Raw genomic sequence first — 15,183 nt, forward strand, 5'->3', positions numbered from 1 at the left:
GATAAATGAAAAACATTAAAGCTGTCAATTTACCGTAACAATTTCTAGTTTTATATCATCTTTTATTAAAGTTCCAGGCACTTCAGGATGAATATGATGGCCAAAAACTTAGCCAAACTCAGTTTTAAGGAGAGTCTTAAAGGAAGAAAGGTGTAAGTTTTAGAAAGGGAACATGAGAACCTAGGACCCAGAAAGATGCTGGTATGCCACATACAGGCAAACTAAAATCAGGGATGCTTAAAAGACCAGAATTAGAAGAGTGCAGACATTTGCAAAGCGAGAGGGGCTGGAGGAGACTAAGATGAAGAAGGCTTTGTTAAGGATAAGAATTTTAAAATCAAAGCACTGTATGACCAGGAGCTAATTTAGATCAGCAAAAGTAACATTAATGTTTGAAGAGACTTGATACAAGGACAGACATTGTCAGAGTTTTAGACAATTTAAAATTTCGAAGAAAGAATGGGGGGTGGAGGGCAGCACTGCTGCCAAACCAGAATTCAATAAATAAAACCAGCAATTTAGACTTTCTGGAGATATTTTGAACAAATCAACTTGAAGGATGACAGATAAAGAGAAATGCAAATTATACATTTTCTTCATGCAGTGTCAAAGATTTCTAGCTTCCTTCAAAAAAATGTAGTAAAACTTTCCACATGCTGTGTTGAATGAACCAAACAGCCGACCCTTGCTTGTAGTTTAACTCTTCCTGCATCACCTAATCTTGGGGAAGACATTTCAATGCTACAGGATTTGCTGCAAGTGCATCACAGCTTTGAGTTAGAAACCTGACAACTTAAAAGTCAGAAGATCTCGTGATGCTGACAATTTCTCAGTATAAGTATTTATACAAAGACTCCTACATCAAAAAAGGGAAAAGCTGTTACTTCTTCCCAATATTCAGAATTACATTAACAGCTGGATACCGTCAGCAGAAATGTACATTTAAAATTGTATTGGTGCAAAACTGTTCCGCTCTGCACCAATAACAGTCTAAATGCACCATCTGACCTGACATCAGAAAGAAATGAAAATCTCAAAAAGGGAGCCATATACTAGCATGTTTTGAGATCAGTTCAGACCTTGAAATCCTTCAGCTTTACATAATTCGAAACCAGTGAAAACAGACTATTAATGCTCAGCTTAGAAATACTCCCTTGATCAAAATTAATCCGTGTGCTAATCAAGGCAATCGTATTAAAACTCAATCAGGCAACGTGTTATAGTATTTAATATCAGAATTGCAGCTGACCGATTGTGGTGCTAGACTAACTAGAGGTCCAAATCTCTCTGTGGTGAAGAGTGAAAATTAATTCAATACATTTAGACAGTTGTCGGATTATTCATAATATCATTCAGGAATAGGAACTTGCCACCCCTAACTGGTATGATTCACATATGAATCCAATTACTTATTGTTGTTTGATGTATTGCTCTCAGGGCAATAACACATGGGCAGTATTTTCCATCATAGTGCTGTCCACTTGTCAAAAACAAAAATATCTCTAAGGTATTACCTTGAGAATCTGGAACCAATTGAGAGAGAAAAATGGTGAGAGCTCTTGCTCTTACTTTAACTGGTTAGCAAGCTCTGATATAGCACATGGATACCAAAAGTTACTTAATCTCAATTCTATACAAAATGAATATTAACTTAACAAAAAAGCTGATGAAAACTTCGCAAAATATTGGAAATAATCTTTTGATAGTGGAAATCAAAGTTATTGCACCATTCATTTCAGAATGGCTTTATCCAAAATGCAAATTCAGTTTTGTGCAGGGACAGGTAACAAAAAACAGAGCTATGCAACCAGCCCTAATGGGCAACATCTTTCACACATTGTCTGCTAAAACGTATTTTGACACACAAGTACTCCCAAGGACCTAATCAACACCATAAAGCAACTGGGAAAGAAATGAAAGCCAGCTCAGAAATTAATTGTTCAGCATTGTAAAAAAGCCAGCAACCTCTATCATTACCTCATTATTGACCAAGGGGAGAATTTTCTCCAGTTCTTTTTCTTTGTCATTTCAGTCATTTCCCTTTCTTATTAGTTTTTTTTTTCCCCTCATTCCATCAGTTAGACTTTTGATTCACAAGGGAGTACAGGGTATTGGGGACAGTCAAGAAAATTGTTAGGGCCACAACTAGATCAACCATGATCGCAGTGAATGCATAACAGACCTCAGGTGCTAAATGACCAACTCTGGCTCCCAATTCTGATATACAAGCATACTATATTTATCCTGACAAACCAAATTTAAGGATAAAACATGGTTCAAATCTGCTAAATCTGAGGTATACAAAATAATGAGATGAATAGATAGAGTCAATAGCCAGAGACTTTTTCCCCAGGGCAGGATTGACTGGTACAAGTAGTCATAGTTTATAGATATTAGGAGGAAAGTATAAAGGAGACAGAGGTAGGTTCTTTACACAGTCGTGAATGCATGGAATGAGTTGCCAGCTGAGGTGGTGGAAGCGAAGTCATTGAGGACATTTAAGCAACTGCTGGACATGCACATGGATAGCAGTGAGTTGAGGGGTGCGTAGGTTAAGTTACTATATTTTACATTAGGATTAAGTCTCAGCACAACATCGTGGACTTAAGGACCTGTTCTGTGCTATACTTTTCTATGCTCTATGTCAACGCAAATCAACATTAGGAAAGAATGTGACCAGACATGGATACTGTTAATTGGTCACTGAATATAGTAATGAGATGTCTGAAATTAACACATTTTAAAATCTTAGCTGTAATACCTAACATCTACATTCATGAGGACAAGTTGAGCAAACGCACAATAAATCCCATCAATTCATAAATGCTAGACCATAAATGGTTTAAAATAGTCTTAAATAAAGCACACAGACAGTTTGTTTGGAACAGCCACCCATTTCCTGCCTGTGGGGAGAAGCACTGACAATAGTTTGTCTAGTCCCAATGGACACGATGCACTAACAAGCTGAGCTAACCACCTCTCAGATTCTGACGGAAAAATATCTCCCCTGGTACAAGAGGCCCAGAGAAAAACAAGGACATCTGTACATACAAGTTATTCCAATAATGATCAGCTTTTTGAAAAGCTAATATACCTTTAAAGGAAATGAAGACTTCGAAAAGTCAGATCACAGTCCTCCATGTAAACATGATTAACTATAATGGTAATTCTAACAACAGGATCAATTTGGAATCACATCTTTACAAGTGATTTCATGTAATCAGCATTAAAAGCTAAATTCTGCCTAGAGAATTAGGTCCATATTTTATTATTTCATAGGCAACAAATTGGAGTAATAAAAACCCATCAGTATAATGGAACCCAAAATGGCTCTGTGCGCTGCTTCACAACTGAGATCATGTATAGCAGATTCCTTTTAATTAAGACTTTTTAGTGTAAGATAAACTGGAAAAAGGAATTCACATAAAATTAGCACAGACCACAACATAACCCTGAAGCGATAAAATTTTCTACTGATAAATCAATTTCAATTAATTCCCTGAAGTATACAGGTATATACAAGATCTTGATTCTTACCAAATGTGCACACCATAAAAACCTTGAACATATAAACATGCTGCAAGTGGTCAAATGTCATTTAATATAAATCACTGATCTGATTACAACTTCAAATTACAACATTCTCATCTACTCCCAATAACCTTCCACCCTATACTCAAGAGTCAATCTGCCTTTGTACTAAAAAATAATCAAAGACTCTGCTTTCACCACTTTTTCAGAAAGGGAGTTCTAAATACATACTCTACAGAATTTTCTTTTGCCTAATGTCTTTAAACAGCCAACCTTTTAAAAATAGTGGTCCCTAGATCTCGATTCTCTCAAGGAACCTTCTCCACAGCTACCCTGTTAACTCCTCTTAGTTGTTTCCATCAAATTATCTGTCTTCTAAACTCCAACAGATATAAGCCTAGCTTTCCAATCTTTCCTCAGAAGACAACTTGCCCATTTCAGGTATTAGACTGGTAAACCTGCTCTGAACTGCTTCCAACAGATTTACAATATACATCCTATTACAAATTTTCAAGAAAAATAACTTTTGTTCATTTATTACTGGAAATATTTGTTCATTACTAGAGTGGCACAGTGGTTAGCACTGCAGCCACATAGCAGCAGGGATCCAAGTTCGATTCCACCCTTGTGAGATTGCCCATATGGTGTTTACACGTTCTTCTTGTGTCTGCATGGGTTTCACTCCCACAGTTCAAAGATGGGCAGGTTAGGTGGATTGGCCATGCTAAATTGTCTGTCACGACCAGGGATATGTAGGCTAGGTGGATTAACCATGGGATTATGGGGATAGGATAGGGGACTGGGTAAGTGGGATGCTCTGCAGAGGACTGGTGCAGAATTAATGGGACAAATGGCCTTTTCCCACATTGTGGGGATTGAGTGATACATGGCCAAATTGTATTTATTTTGACAATCTTGTCTTCACCTAACATTAGTACAATGTTTCTTGGGATACTCAGTCAATTTTGACTACAAGCAGTAATTGCAATCAATTTTACTCTCCCTTAATAGGACTGAAAATAGCACTAATCACTTCTACTGCCACCTTTAACTATAGAAAACAATTTGAGTGCCTCTACCTCAGAGTCCTGGGTTCAAGTACTACCTGCTCCAGAGGCGCATCATAACACATCTGACTAGGCTGATCAAAAAATATCTAGAATAGGATTTGAATCTGGAATCCAGCTAGTCTGTACATCTGTCAAAGGATAAACCCTCATCAAATAGGGAGAGCTGGTTACATACAAGTTAAAAAAAAAACAGTTGTGGACAGCATGTCATTACAAAGTTGTTTCAAATGCTGCAGACTTTGTTTAAAAGTGCATTTTTAAACATTCAATACTTGGAAAGTGAATTCCAAACTAACTTGCAAATGGATAAAATCACTAACCCAACCACAACAGCACTTTTTTTTTTAGATTAGATTAGATTACGGTGTGGAAACAGGCCCTTCGGCCCAACAAGTCCACACCGACCCGCCGAAGCGAAACCCACCCATACCCCTACATTCACCCCATACCTAACACTATGGGCAATTTAGTATGGCCAATTCACCTGACCCTGCACATCTTTGGATGGTGGGAGGAAACCGAGCACCCAGAGGAAACCCACGCAGACACGGGGAGAACGTGCAAACTCCACACAGTCAGTCGCCTGAGGCGGGAATTGAACCCGGGTCTCTGGCGCTGTGAGGCAGCAGTGCTAACCACTGTGCCACCGTGCCACCCACAACTTTGCAGCAAAGAATTCCAGACTGATCCCCGCCGCGCGCCCCCGCCCCCCCCAGAAGAAATGTATTATGTCTTAATTGGACAACTCTTCCAACAAGAGTAAACAACATCAGATCTGTTATCAGCAGATGCAAGCCCCCCCGCTCCCAAGCATCTTTTGTTTCATTAAGGTCACCTTACATGCTTCCAAACACAAGAGAGCATGGACTGAACCTACTCACTTTATCCTCTGCCCTGGGATCAATCTAATAAATCTTTTCTGGACTGCCTCCAATGCCAGTAAATATTCTTAAATAAGGGGACCAAAATTATGCACAATACAGTATTCTAGGTGTGCACTAACTAGAGCCTTCTCTTACCTGAACTTGTATGCTAGCCCTTTGTACTACTAGTTTCACTGATCCATTAACAGCCAATCACAACTTGAGAACGGAACCACAAAATGGCTAAAGATGACAGGTTCTCTTCTCTATAAAAGCTGTTAGGCAATGCATTTGCACTTTCACAACAACCTGACACCTTCATGGTCAGATATAAGCTTCTCCCACAAATATTTTACTTTAACTATGGCTTCAAATTTCTAACTGCCATGGTGCTATTTAAATCTACATTCTAAATCATTGGTTTAAGCCTCCAAACAGCTCAATAATTTGACAGGGGTGGGATACTCAGACTCTCCAATACCACAACTCTACTGTTAAATCAAATATAAAGATACTTAACTCCAGCATGCTATCACCCACTTCTGTGCAGGGTCTTTTTAAATACAATGTAAAGCTGAGGGGAGCTGTTTTACTTTGCTCCAGTGTGAACGCTCTCAATATTCCACTAGAATACCATTTTATCGATTAGAATCTCAGAACAATATTGCCCTTAAAGATGTAATTAAGCCCAAATCTGCCAATTCAGAACAACCCAATTAGTTTCATTGCCTCACTATTTCTCCATATCCCTGCAATTTTCTCCTCCCAGTATTTATCCAACTTCCTTTCGAAGGCTATTGTTGAATCTATGAGTACCACCCTATCAGTCATTCCAACTCCAAATTCTAAACTATTAAAAGTGATTTCTCATGTTGCCTCTTATTCTTGTGCTACTGTGGTCTTGTTACTCACCCTTGAACCACTAAAACGTTTATGAATTCTAAGCTGATTTTAAGCAGCTCTAATAAACCGGTCCCAGCTTTCCAGCTTCAAGAACGACCTTCAGATTCTCCAATCTATATATATTATAAAAATATCCAACCCAAAATCATTCCAGTAAGCTTCAGACCTTTCAGGTCCTTCCCAAGAATTGGACAATATTATAACTACAGTCAAACCAGTATTTTTGTAAAGTGTGGCATTTGTTCTTCATGGTTCTACTCAAAGCTTAGAATCAGCTTGTATGTTGATTATCCTTCCAACTTCAAAGTTTTACACACACACACACCCAGTCAGGTCTCCCTTATTGAACCATTTAGCTTGTACTATTGCTCTTCATTCTTCCTTTTAAAATGCAACACATTATTCTGCATTGAACCTCAAGCTGCTCATTCCACCAGGCTATGAATACTTTGCCCTTGTTGTGGTTCTGTTCGCCGAGCTGGGAATTTGCGTTGCAGATGTTTCGTCCCCTGTTTAGGTGACATCCTCAGTGCTTGGAAGCCTCCTGTGAAGCGCTTCTGTGATCTTTCCTCCGGCATTTGTAGTGGTTTGAATCTGTCGCTTCCGGTTGTCGGTTCCAGCTGTCCGCTGCAGTGGTCCAATCAATAAGCACATCGATCTGGACCCAATATACCGGCCACTGCAACAGACAGCTGGAACTGACAACCGGAAGCGACAGATTCAAACCACTACAAATGCCGGAGGAAAGATCACAGAAGCGCTTCACAGGATGCTCCCAAGCACTGAGGATGTCACCTAGACAGGGGACGAAACGTCTGCAACACAAATTCCCAGCTCGGCGAACAGAACCACAACAAGCACCCAAACTACAAATCTTCTCACAAACTTTGAACTTTGCCCTTGTTACACAACTACAAAAACAGCATTACAAGTATATCATATGGTTTAAACAAACAGTGCAGCTGATCAAAAGTCATTCATAAAACCTGTTCAAAACCCTCAGTTCAAACTATTGACCAACTGTTGCCCAGTTCTTCTAATTTGAATGTAAAAGTGAAGGACCAAAGGAGTTGTGCACAACCTCCATGACAATTGTATTGTTCCACATTTCTTTACTTCAATAGATTCCATGCTGTATATACAGTATACATCTAAGGAAACTGCTGCATAATATTTCAAGATAAATGCCTTGATTGCATGAATTTGTTGTGTTGCAAGTTGATAAAATACTAAAAATTTGTTGGCGCTGTAATAGGAGGATCACAAATACCAAGTTGAATCCAAACTGAATGTGGAGGAAGAAATTACCTCAAGATATTAATATATAAAATTCCAAAAACCAATACAAAACAAATGATTTGTACAATCATCAGAATTTTAAAAAGAAATAGTCATCAATACAAAGGGGAAGGAATCCCTTTGCTGAAAAGCATCTAGGCCCCAGAGCATGCTCAGTTTTGGATGATCCACCTTAGGAAGGAATTATTGGCTTTATAGAAGCATAGATTCACCATGAAACTGGGATTGTACAGTCAAAATTAAAGCAAATTCACTGACAAGTAAAAATCAGGAAGTAGTTTTAAATAAAATAGTAAAAATCAATTTTCAAAAGAGGATGGCTGTTGGGCTGGTTGAAATTTAAATTGATAGTGTGGTGCTGGCAAAGCATAGCAAGTCAGGCAGTATCACAGGAGCATAAGCCTTTCATCAGCAAAAAATAGCCTCCTGGATAGAAAATAAGAATTATACCCAGCAAGATCATTAATGGGAAAAGGCCAAACGTCAAAACACAAGCAAACAATAAGTGTCAAATGTAGGTTTATCATTGCAACACATTTTCAAGGTTCAGAATCAAGAACAATTCAATGCAGGTCATTCAGGCATCTTCTCAAGAACAATTCAGTTAGTTCCACTCTCCAACTTTCCCCTAGAGTGTTGAAGGTGCTTACAAAAAATAGTTGCATACTCTTGGGAACCTTCGTGTACTTGGGCAAATGATAAGTCATCCATTATTCAGTAAAAATGAATAAACCACTGAGCAAGGACCAAGTTAAATCAATAACAACTGGATGCAGGAGAATGAAGTGGAAGAATAATGTGTGATACCAAGTGTGGCTGAACAACTTGGTACTCAGTATTTCATTCATACATAATAAATGGGTAGTGAAGTCCTAAAAGGTTAAAAGAACTATAATCTTCACTAAGAGGGAAACTTACTTGAGTTGAATACAGAGTTATTACATTTAGTAAGATCTGGATAAACAGACTAAACTAAATTTCAAACACAGCAAATGAAGAACATTGCACTTAATTTTGTTTGGTATGTACAAACAGTCTTAAGAGGATAGAAGAAAAGCAACAGCTGGAAGTAGACAAAATTGTTCACCCAATACAAATTTAAATTTAAAAAACAGCATTCATGAAAATATGAATTTCTAGAAAATTATCACTACACTGCACAAAATCTTGGCCAAGATGGGGTTTGAATAGTTTCCACTCCATTTTTGGCAAATAAGTATTGTAATTGAAGTTTGCGTTTAGTCTTTGCACATCAAAACTCGAATACAGCAATTCCACGTACTACAAATTCCAGTTGAGTTTATTCATATTACAAGCTTAAGTTGTCCAAAGCTTACCTAAACTTCTAATCATAAATATAAAAGTTAAAGCGTAATTATTTATTGAAAATCAAGGATTTTGATAAAAAATATTAACTTTTAGGTCTATGACAGATGATTTATTTAATAAGCAAATGCAGCCTGAAAAACATGCTAAACGAAATTCTACTAAACTGCAGATCAAGAGATTTGAAACTAACTTAAATGAGTTTAGAACATGTCAGGAATTTTTCTCATTGTTCAACAGTCAATGCCCTACCATTTCGAGATTAAAAGAAACACAATGGTCCAACTTTAACAAATCATCATTACTAAAAAATGGAATGTTGAGTTTGTACATACATTTCAGTTAGCAATGTCACCCATTTCAGAGGCAAAGTGGGAAATATATCATCTCAGTGTTGCCTCTGACCACCTCTCTGCCTATTCCTCGCACATTTACACAAATAGACACTGACCGTTACTTAACTATGCTTTTAATCAGGAGTGGTCAGTGGTATACTTGAAGTTGGGGACCAGTTGATGCTAGAATCTTTCTGTACCAAACGGTAGATGGATATTATGTAGATGGATATTTACATTAGTCAGAATTAGGACCCTAGCTAATTTTGTCTGCTATAAAGACATCATTTCTCCTACAATTTCACCATTTTAAAGGTGGTTAACAAAAGGATGATTAACAAGTGCATGTAGACAGGCTTTGTGAAGAATAACAGTTCAGCAGTAAAGCTTTCCTCCGTGACCGACTTGTAATTCTTAAATTTCAAGAATCACTCATTCCTTATCATATATAAAATATATGTTGCTTTTTTTCCTACATAAACGGTATTTGAAAATACAAACAATTCCAGAGATAGAAAGCATTGATTCAAAAAACAGCATGACCCCACCTACTCAATTTCCCATTACTCATCATAAATTCGATACACTAAGGAATAAACCTCTTGGATGTACACATAACGCACTTTGATGTTAAAAAAAATCGCCGTTTAAATACTGTGCACCATATTACATATAAAAACAATTATCGAATGATGAACACGAGAAAACGGGGTTTAAAAAAGACCAAGGCGCGAGTGTCTTTCACTTAAAAAAAGCGATGGAGTAAGATTACTGCAAACAGAGATTACCAAATAGTCTTAATATGGCATTGTGGTTGATCAGTAATGGCCTTTTGGACAATAAGAGGCATTTATAGGTATGAAGAGGTGCAGGAAGAAGCCACTTTGTAGACAAAATTCAATAATCCGACGCAACATCAATTGTACTAAAGCAAATCTTCGGCGATGGGCAAATTTCATAGCCTGGAAACCCAGCCCTGCAAGAAATAAGGAGGAGCCCCCAGCACAATCCCCGAATGTTAAAATAGGCTCTACTAAAAAGACGGGAAATTCACACGTTGCGGGCAGGAAGCGGGGAGAGAAAAACCATTCAGACCCGTCGAAGTATTGGAGTTAGATGCTCGGATTTTACTCCCAATGTACACCCCCCCCCCCCCTCTCGTTATGTAACGGCTTCTCCTCCTCTCGGAGGGCCTCACCTACAGTTCCTCGGTCCCGGTCAGTAGCATCGACCTCTGTCAGCCCGGGCTCCGGAGGCGGCGGCTTCTTCCTCCTCCCCCTTTCCCCGGCTCTGGCTCCGACTTCAGGCCCCGGACCTGTTCCTTCAGATTTTTCTTTTCCTTCTTTCGATGCCTTCTGTTTATTTCTCTTCTTCCTCTGTGTGCTTTCTTTGTTCTGTCGCTCTCGGTGACGGGTGGGGTGGGGGGGCGCGGGTAGCGGGTTTTACTGTATTTGTCAGCCCCCTCACACACTCACTCTGTCCCTCTTTCCCCTCAGCCGCTCCAAGCGCGCCAGCCCGCGGCCATTAGATGGAGACAGAGCCACTCACCCGGATGGGCGCGGCCCCAGAACCGCCCCTGCGCCGAACGCCCGGGAAACCCCGCATGCTCGCCCCTGCGTTTCCTCGCCGCGCCCAGGCCCTGAGAGCGAGAGCGCGCGCGCCAGCCACGTGATCTCCCGCTGACCTCCACCAGCAGCGCCCTCTCGTCTACCAGAGAGGCACTGCAAGGGCAAAATTCATCCACCCCCCCTTCAATATTCATCCCTTTCAATATTTACTCCCATCACACCCTTTAACCTTCACCCACTTCAATATTCACTCCCATACACCTCCCTTCAATCTTCAACCCCCATTCATCCCACCATTCACCTCCTTCAAAATTCACTCCCATCCACCCCTTGAACATTTATTATTCATTTCCTTTAATATCTACTCCCATCTATCCCTTTTCAACATCCTCCCCATCCATTCCCTTCAACATTCGCTCCTTTCTATCCCCTTTCAATATTCACTCTTCATCCTTTCCATTCAACCTTCACCCCCTTCAATATTCACCCTCTTGAACTACTTTCAATATTCACTCAATCCACACATTGCCAAAAGGTGTGGTGCTGGAAAAGCACAGCCGGTCAGGCAGCATCTGAAGAGCAGGAGAGTTGACGCTTTGAGCATAAGCTTTTCAAAAGGAATGTGGAAGGGGGCTGTGAGATAAATGTGGTGGGGTGGGGGAAGGTAGCTGCGAATGTAATAGGTAGATGAAGGTGTTGCATTGCAACAACTTGTCAAAGTTCCCTTGACATCACCTTCCAAACCCACAACCACTAGGTCCTAGAAGCATAAGCACATCAGACACATGGTAACACCAGGATGGCAAGTTCCCCTCTGGTCACACTGTACAGACCTGATCTCTATCTCTGGACCCTCACTATGGCTGGGTCAAAACATTGAAACTCTCTACTTAACAGCATAATAGGTATCCCTACATCCACATCCCTGCTACACTTCCCTGCAGTGGTTCATGAAGGCAGTTCACCACTACTTTCTCCAGAGCAATTAGGGCTAGGCAGTAATTATTGGCTGAACCAACAATACCCACATCCCGAGATTCAACATAATAATCATAAGGGCAACAGAGGGCAAACGATAAGAAAAGAAAGACCTGCATTTCTCGAATGGAAAGATCAAAGCTGACACGCTGGTGCAATACAGAAAGACTGTCACACTGTCAAAGGTGCCATATTTCAGACAAGATATTAAACAAAGGCCACTTTGCCTGTTCCATGGATATATGAACATATAAACTCCAAGCAATAGTGTGTCACTCAGTCCATCAACCCTGCTCTGCCATTCAATAAAATCATGGTTAATCTAATCGTCGCCACAACTCCATGTTCCCAGCCACCCTGAAAATGTTTGAGTCGTGTGTTAGTCGAGAATCCATCAACCCCAAGAATCTATCTTAAAAATATTCAATGACCCAGTAAAAGATTGCAAGTCACTATTTTGTAGAAGCATGTGTGGGATCTCTCCAGTATTGTGATCAATATTTATTCTTCTATCAAAATCACAAATAGATTTCTACCCATATGACATTGTTGCTAATGGAAACTTAATATCTATATAAAAACCCAAAGAGCTGTTGATGCTGGAGAGAAAGCAGAGTTAAGAGTCTGTTCTGAAGAAGGGTTACTGGATCCAAAATATTAACTCTGCTTTTTCTCCACAGATCTGCTTTGTTTATCCAGCATTTTTCTGTTTTTGTTTTTTTTCTATCTATACAGTGGCTGCTGTGTTTCCTATATTACATCAGTGGCTACATATCAGACGTGCTTCATTGGTTGCATTTCATTTTAAGACATCCAATGGTTGTAAAATGCACTGTATATAAATCAATGATTTCTTTTTCACAACCACCAGACATCCCAAAGCAACTTACAGTTAATGATGTACTTTTGAAGTGTAATCACTGTTGTGGTGGAGGATACACAGCAAGATCCCACATACTGCAATGTGACAGATAATTGGTTCGAGGGGATGTTTTGTTGGATAAATGTTAGCCAGTAATCCAGAGAGAACTCCCCTGCTACACTTCAAGTGAGTGCTTCAGGACTTTTTATGTCCATTTGAGAGAGCACTTGGAGCCTCGGTTAAATATCTCACTTGAAGGCTAGCACTTTCAAAAGTGCAACAATGCAACAAGAGTATTTACGGGAGTAGCTCTAGTGATGCATTAGTGGTCATCAGTCAGGATTCTATAGACTCTGGAAACAGTTCTTCTGGATTGGTTGATCACCAATGTAACTGCACTGTTTAAAAAGAGGGTAGAGAGAAACAGGGAATTATAGATCAGTCAGCCTGACATCATTCGTAGGGAAAACATGACAGTTCATTATAAAATATTTAATTGCAAAGCTCTTGGAAAATAGTGGTAGGATCAGATAGAGTCAGCATATATTATGAAAGAAAGATCATGCTCAACAAATCTATTGGAAGTTTTTGGGGATGCAACTTTGGATTTGCTAGAGGGATCCAATGGATGTGGTTTACTTGGCCTTCCAGAGATCTGTTTGCTAAAATCCCATAAAACAGGGCAGCATGTAAACTTAAACCATGTGGGTTTGGGGTTAGTGTGCTGACCTGGATGAAAAACTGGTTGGCAGAAAGGAAACAAAGAATAGAAATAAACAAGTCATTTTCTGAGGGGCAGCCAATGACCAGTGAGGTATTACAGGGATCAGTGCTTGAACACCAGCTATCCACAAATGTATTAATGATTTGGATGAGGGAACTAAATGTAATATCTTCATGTTTACAGATAAGACAAAGCTGGGTGGGGAGGGTGAGCTGTGAGGAGGGTGCAGAGATTCTTCAGTATGATTTGGAGAGGTTGACTGAGTGGGCAAAAGCATGGCAGATAAAGTAAAATGCGGATAAATGTGAGATTATCCACTTTGGTAACAAGGACAGGAACCCGGATTATTATGTTATCAACAATAGAGCCATACAGCATGGAAATAAACCTGTTGGTCCAACCAGCTCACTCTGACTATGTTCCCAAACTAAACAAGTTCCATCCGCCTGCACTTGGCCCATATCCCTCCAAATCTTTCGTTTTTATGAACTTATCCAAATTTCTTTTAAACATTGTAACTTGTATTTGCATCCACCACTTTCTCTGGCAGTTCACTCCATACACAAACCACACGCTGTGTACAAAGGTTGCCCTTATGTCCTTTATAAATCTTTCTACTCTCACCTTAAAAATATACCCCCTAGATTTGAACTCCCCTACCTTAAGGAAAAGAGCCTTATTATTCACGTTATGTATGCCCCTCATAATTCTATAAACCTCAATGCCGTCACCCCTCAACCTCCTATGATCCAGTGAAAAATGTCCCAGTCTTCTCAGTATACTATTTTTAACTCAAACACTCCATTCCTGGCAATATCCTGGTAAATCTTTTCGGAACCCTCTCCAGTTTAATAATATCCTCTCTGTGACTGTGCAACAAAAATTGTACATAATACTCCAGAAGAGGTCTCATCAATGTCCCGTACAATCTCAACATGGCATTCCAACTCCTTTACTCAAAGGTCTGCTCAATGAAGGCAAGCATGCTAAATGCCTTCTTAACTACACTGTCTACCTGTGATGCGACTTTCAAAGAACTATGTACCTGAACCCCAAGGTCTCTCTGTTCCACAACATTGCCCAGGGTCCTTACATTAATTTTATAAGTCCTGCCCTTGTTTGTTTTACCAAAATGCAATAACACACATTTATCCAAGGTTAACTCGATTTGCCACTCCTTAGCCCATTGACCTAATTGAATAGGGGGAGTTTCAACAAGATCTGGGTGTCCGTGTATACCAGTCACTGAAAGTAAGATGGAGCAAGTAATGAAAAAGGTAAGTGGTACATTGATCTTCACAGTGAGAGGATTCGAGTACAGGAGCAGGCATGCCTTGCTGCAACTGTACAGGACCTTGGCGGGCAGTCTCCTGAATTGTTTATAAAACATCAGCTGAGTTGCCACTACAGCATTGTGCCCCAATTCCAGGCACTGCATTTTATAATGAGGGTAAAGGCTTTTGAGAATGGGATGAGAACGGATCCAAAGCTGTCAGAGTGGAGTTTTGTATTTGAGCCAGAGCAGCTGGGGTTACTCTCCTCAGAATTCCTGATGAAGGGCTTATGCCCGAAACGTTGATTCTCCTGCTCTTTAGATGCTGCCTGACCTGCTGTGATTTTCCAGCAACACACTCTCGACTTATACTGCTTAGAGCAGAGAAGGTTAAGGGGAAATTTGTTAGAGGTGTTTAAAATCATGAATGGTTTAGAGAGAATGAACAAAG

The 15,183-nt window shown here is 39.8% G+C and overlaps 1 protein-coding gene across 2 annotated transcripts in view; it reads right to left on the reverse strand.

The window, feature by feature from the left end:
• Positions 1-10,926, reverse strand: part of LOC122540466 (guanine nucleotide-binding protein G(I)/G(S)/G(T) subunit beta-1) — a 68,625-nt gene extending 57,699 nt beyond the window's left edge. Inside the window, exon 1 of one of the 2 annotated variants that reach the window (XM_043676310.1) lies at positions 10,530-10,926. The gene's annotated coding sequence lies outside the window, so the exon portion shown is untranslated. Of the gene's footprint in view, positions 1-10,525 lie in introns of both variants that reach the window. The other variant, XM_043676307.1, reaches the window with a different exon arrangement.
• Positions 10,927-15,183: the final 4,257 nt, after the last annotated feature.

The sequence above is a fragment of the Chiloscyllium plagiosum genome, chromosome 34 (genome assembly GCF_004010195.1).
Source record: "Chiloscyllium plagiosum isolate BGI_BamShark_2017 chromosome 34, ASM401019v2, whole genome shotgun sequence".
Classification (NCBI taxonomy): domain Eukaryota; kingdom Metazoa; phylum Chordata; class Chondrichthyes; order Orectolobiformes; family Hemiscylliidae; genus Chiloscyllium; species Chiloscyllium plagiosum.